This window comes from Drosophila montana, unplaced genomic scaffold (assembly GCF_035044405.1).
Source record: "Drosophila montana isolate Dmon_TW-CO22-7 unplaced genomic scaffold, ASM3504440v1 contig_2481_1, whole genome shotgun sequence".
NCBI classification, from domain to species: domain Eukaryota; kingdom Metazoa; phylum Arthropoda; class Insecta; order Diptera; family Drosophilidae; genus Drosophila; species Drosophila montana.
This window is the reverse complement of record NW_026997351.1, coordinates 2,669,003-2,675,254: the sequence shown is the minus strand read 5'-3', so window position 1 is coordinate 2,675,254 and position 6,252 is coordinate 2,669,003.

Here is a 6,252-nt window from a genome sequence, read left to right as displayed (position 1 = left end):
GAATTTTACTTGTTTTCTTTATTTTTCCCAATAGTTATGCTTCCTTTTTATTTATTTTTGTTCAACTTGTGGAAATTGCCATTGGCCCTGGGCAAGAATCTGTAGCAAAATGACGCCAATGTCCTGTTTCAGTTCCTCTTCCTGTTCCCCTATGCTGCCCACCCTCCCTCTCACTCTCCCTCCCACTCTCTCTCTCTGTCAAATACAATGTGTCACTTGGGTGTCAAATGGGAAAATAAATATATAAGCTGCGAGGCTTGGTGTTAAGGAACTCACGATTTTGCCATTGCTCCTGTTATCCTTGCTGATGTTATTATCATTGTTATTATATTTTGTTGTAGTTGTTGTTTTTGTTGCTGTTGTTGTTGTCACGCGACTGCAGCGGAGCGTTTTCAATAATAATCTCTTGTCTTGGGCATAAATGTCGCATTAAAATGTCACGCACTTGTGGCTTAATCACGCCTAAAGGCTAACGCCCACACCCCTGGCACGGGCCCGGCCTCAGCCGGGGCCCAGCCGAGGCCCAGCCGAGGCCCAGCCGATGCCCAGCCGGGGCCCATTCAGGCCCATTCAGGATAACTGACAGGCGACATCACTTCAGAGTCAGCCTTTTCATGGCCCAACACATCCTTGGCGGTTATCCGCTTGGACCTCAGCTTGTAGTCGCCGCTGATGTCGAGGCCTGATCCACTTCAATGGATTCGCTGCGTCTTGTGCCAAGTGGGAGTCGGCTGCGTCGGCGGAGTGGGCGGAGTGGGCGGTGCCGGTTGACGCTACTTGTTTGCGGTTTTTATTATATTATGCTTGTGTCAAATGGGCTCAGCGCTGTCACATTCTCGACTGCTGCCAGCTCAGCGTCCTGTCAGGCAACGCTCAGTCGCCAGCTACGGCTGGGCCCCTTTATTCCGGCGCCAGTTATTACACAGTGCCGGCATCTTAATGTCGAGTGCTTGGCTGTGGGCTGTTGTGGCATGTAGACGCATGAAGAAACTGCGCGGTTGCGGCTACAACTGGCTCCCTCTCCGAATCCCCTCCCACCAACAGGTGGTAGGAGTGCCCCGTCAAGTGATTCCCGGCAAATTCAAGCCCAAACAGCAACCACTTGGCCAACAACAAGTGCCACTGCTCCACTGCCAGCTGCTGCTGCTCCTCTTACTGCTGCTGCTGCTGCTGCTGCTGCTGCTGCTGCTGCTGCGGTTGCTTACGTTCAAGATCTCATTACTCTGTCATAAAAATTGTAACGCAGCTTATGCGTGATGAAGGCACAGCTTTTCGGCTCTATTATTTGCAACTATAATTAATATTATGACATTATTAAATATATTTAGTATTATTACCGCGAAGCTTAAATTTATTTGTGTTATAATTAATTGATAAATTTAATTAATTAATAAAATCTAATAATATTTGGTGTAATAATTTATATAGATATTTAATTTACATGAAATAAAACAATATATTATTAATTAACTATTAATATTTATTATGACGGTTACGAATGTATTAATAATAATATTAACTTTAATAATATTTGGTTTTGTTCATGTAAATTAAATATCTCTATTAATTATATACATATATATATATATATATATATATTGCTTATATATAATAAAATATATATACATATATATAAGTAATAATAGTAATAGTAATAGTAATAGTAAAATTTTGTAGTAAGATTTAAATGAAAAAACTACGCGATATAAGGTATTAAAATATTTACAAATTTTATGAAAATGTAAGTCACCTAGCTAAGCTTTTAAATAATATTTTAATTAATGAATAATTCAATAAGAACGAAACAGAAAATATTTCGATTAAATCTACCTAAACTCAATAATATAAACATATTCTACAGTATATACTAATTAGATAGATAATAATAATATTATAAAAATGAAAAACAATAGAAAAGAGTATCTTGATTTCACCTAGAGGCCGTCTTTTTGCTACCCGTGCTCCACTGCAATTGGCAGTATTTTATAAGTTAAGGCACGTTCCAGTGGTCAGGCCTTACTGCTCTGCCTTACTGCTCCTACTGCACTTACTGCTGGCAGTAATTCCGCTCCACTCAGCCCACGGCTGGACTCGAGTTGCTGTTCTGCAGTCAACTGCTTTAGCCGCAATGAAATCTCCAAATTTATTTGCTGAGCACAGCCAAAAAAGCGCAAATAAAAATATAAATAAGCCGCTGGATCTAGTCGAGCATGCTCGCTTAGCTGATACTCTGTAGGCAGGGTATGATGCCTGCTGAATGATTTCTGTGCTAAACAAAGGATAAAGTCATGTGCATTCGCCTAATGGCAACAGCTCACAAATCAAAAATTGTGTTTTAAATTTATATTCGGGCATAAATCATAAATTGAAGACGAAACTTGACTTGAAATTCTTTTGGAAATATTAGTTTAATTATAGCCAACTAAGCAAAGGCTTTGTACACCGAAAAACATGGCCAGCAAATTGGCAGCTCATATTCAAAACTGAAAATCAAATTCAAGAAGCATAAAGTCCTAAACTCCGCACCCCGAAGTTTTAATGCCCTTTTTAGGCGAATGAGAGAAATTCTTTAATCGGACTATTTACGATATTATGCGGCTTTGCAGTTTTGTTTGATGAGAAATAACTAAAAATGTTGGCCTAAATTTGAAAAATATAATATAAATAAGAAATTAAAATAAAATTGTTTCTGAATTTAGCAAAAATTTTCTTCTTACCAAAAAGTTTTTGGTAAAAAATTCTAACTAAAAACTATGAGAAATAATTTGTTTTAAATCAGGAAAGTCTCGTAAAATTAAAAAAAAATTATTTCTATTTGTTGTTCACGTTTAACTGAGCCTCAGAAAATCTCGAAAATATGAACTTGGGTAAGAAAATCAAGAGAATCAAAACAGATTTTCAAAACAAGAACTTTCTTTTTGACAGATCGTTCACATGGCAGCTTTATGCTATAGTCCTTTGATCAAGGTAGCATGATGCGTTACACATTTGATGGCAGAAATCGAATAAGAAGCATAAGAAGCAAAGCCAATTGCAAAGTGAATGGAGAATCCTTGCTGCTGATGCACAGGCGCTAAGAGTCCTTTGTGGCCTGCCCATCAGCAGCGAAAATTGAATTATGAGCCAACCGTCTTGGCCGTCTTGGTCATCATTGGGCCATCATCATATGCTCGTACTAGCCCGGTTTTTCGTCGGCTAACTTGATTACAAGTTGCAAATGTTTATTCAATTTGCATTCTCAATTAAATGCGGACTTTGTTTTGTGGCTCGTAATTGCATTTGGGTCACGTCCGCCTCCAAGCTTTTGTTGTTGTTGTTGCTGTGCACAACTATTTGTCGCAGGATCAATTTACTTGGCCTCTGTCCCAGCTGACCCTTTCATTTGATGGCACTTTTCGCAACGCCCACTTTGCAACTTCCTCTGCATAATTTGTAATTTTGCTTGGACTTTACTTACAGCCAGTAAATTGTGAACTGGAACTGTCTTTCGGATTTTCGCATTGGCTTTGGCTTTGGCTTTGGCTTTGCCTTTGGCTATGACTTTGGCTGATTGGCCAGCAAAAGTTTTGCCCGGCCGCAGTGTCGCCAAGGCGTTGCCATCATGTGCATGTGTCCTGCGCCTCCAGCAACAACGTCCTGTGGCCGATGAAAGGACACGTCAGATGCTCGGCTGATTACATTGGCGAACCACTGCCCCTGCCCCACCCGTTGCCGCTGCCCCAGCCTCGCGTCTTGGAGTCGCACGAAAAGTTTACGTATGATTTGCTTGGAAAATTGCATTTTGCGGTTTTGCCAAAAGCCCCAAAAAAAAAACCTTAACACACAACGAAATCCCCCTCCCCAAGCGAGGGCGGGACTCAGTTCCTAGTCCCTGCTCTGGCCCAGATTCGAATATTTGCACTTCTCAGACAGCATTATTAGCTGCACATGCCACATCCGCTGCCGGTTCTTTTGATGTGCCATTTGCACTTAAAAACCATTTGGTTGGACCGCAAATTGTATTTGCCAATCGACCCAAATGCCTTTTAAATATTTCCCAAATACCGCCTTGTTCATAATATTGCGTTCTTCCTTGCGCCTCTTAACAAATTAAAAAGACAAATAAAACTTGTAAGCGGCTGCTGCTGGAGTTAAACCACCGACCTGCTGCTTGCTAGTAGTATACATAGATGCATACAAAAATACATACATACATACATACATACATACATACATACACACATACATACACACATACATACATACATACATACATACATACATACATACATACATAAATACATACATACATACATACATACATACATACATACATACATACATACATACATACATACATACATACGTACATACGTACATACATACATACATACATACATATATATATATACATACATACATATATACCTACCTACATATATACATACCTACATGTATACCTTCCTACATACATATATACCTACCTACATGTATACCTTCCTACATACATATATGCCTACCTACATACATATATACCTACATACATACATGTATATGTACATACATACATATAAATGTACAAACATGTGTACATACAAAAAATATACAAAAAAAAAACCAAAAAAAAAGTCACTACACTACTAGCTAAGCACGAAAAACTGCAGAGCCTACTTGAATTCTTGAGAATCGAGGAGTAGAGCACTTGGTAGAAATGCGTTTTATTTAAATTTGCAGCACAGCGACAAATAAGCTTGGCCTGCGTTTGGTGTTAAAAAACAAACTTGCTTGCATACATATGTACATAATTGCATACAAACATGCATGCATACACTAACACACATACGCCCACATACATACATACACACAAACACCCAGCCATGAGGCAAGCGTCACCATAAATACTTCTTAAGGCAAACTTCCAAAAAAAATATATAGAGACCTATATGTATATATACTTCAAAGACTTCAAAAACTCAACCGATTTTCACAAGGTTTGGTTCTTTGTTCATGGGTTGGTCTCTATATCAATTTGGCATCTAAGTCTGGCAACATTATTCTTGGTCAAAATGCACGTGAAAATGGGACCCTCTCACATCCTATATAGACATAGGTCAAAATTTCCCACCCCCATAATTCTGCTTGGAAGTCGAAAGAAAGCTTTAGTATAAATTTCAGCCTTGCCAAAAGTCCAACCCAAATAAAAATAACTTTGGGCGTGGCTCAGCATACATTGAACATTACATTTAACTAAACTTCATTGTGAAAAACTAATATGTGCCAAATTTTGGTAATAGATCTAATGTAGCCCGCAATTTCTATATGAAAATATTTACGATTGGCAATATTTTCAGCAGAACGGGCAATTATATATATAAAATTAAGAAATACATATAGTCAAGTTGGGAACAAAGAAACCTAGATCCAGAATGTCGGCGCAAATGTGTGCTTTTTCAATTCGCATCAATAATTCCACAGAATTTTCTTAAAAAAGCAAAAAGTTATCAATTTTTTTAAATACTTGTCAGATTTATTGAGATAGCAAACATATTGAACATATGCAACTCTTGTGGTTGTTGTTGTTATTGTTATTTTGGCTTCTGCTGCTGTTCTCCAAACAACCCACAATGCTAGTTAATTGTATTATTATTAGCATATATATGTATACAGTAAATGTACATAGCTAATTATATTAGGGACAATAAAAAATAAACAAAAAAAAGACACTACGGCGGCAAAATCTTATCACATGACAGTTATGATATAATATATACATATATATATATATATGTAATTATATATATATGTATATGTGTGTATGTATATGTATTTGTTTTGATATATCGCTAAAGAACATTATGCATAGATAATGCCTAGAGTATGCTGCTAAGTATTTGGTCACATTGTCAAAACCAAGGTAAAAATATAAAAAAAAATATGTTAATCAAGAATATATCTACGCATATTTGTATAATAAAATATACTTAATATGTGAGTAATGTGTGTGTGTGTGTGTGTGTGTGTGTGGTGCGCCGTAGCTAGCGTTCACTGTACGGTATATATCATAATGTACATGCGTCTAGTTATTAGCATTAACTTAGTCTACTGTCTTTTTGGTAAGTATTTTGCTTGTTTGCTGAATTCGACTACAAGAAATGTTCGCGTATCGAACATTTTGTTTAACAATAAATAAACATTAAAATAAGCACAAAAAAAAATAAGGGAGCAAGACACAAAAATAAGAACAGAATTATTACAATAAATGATTGAAAATGT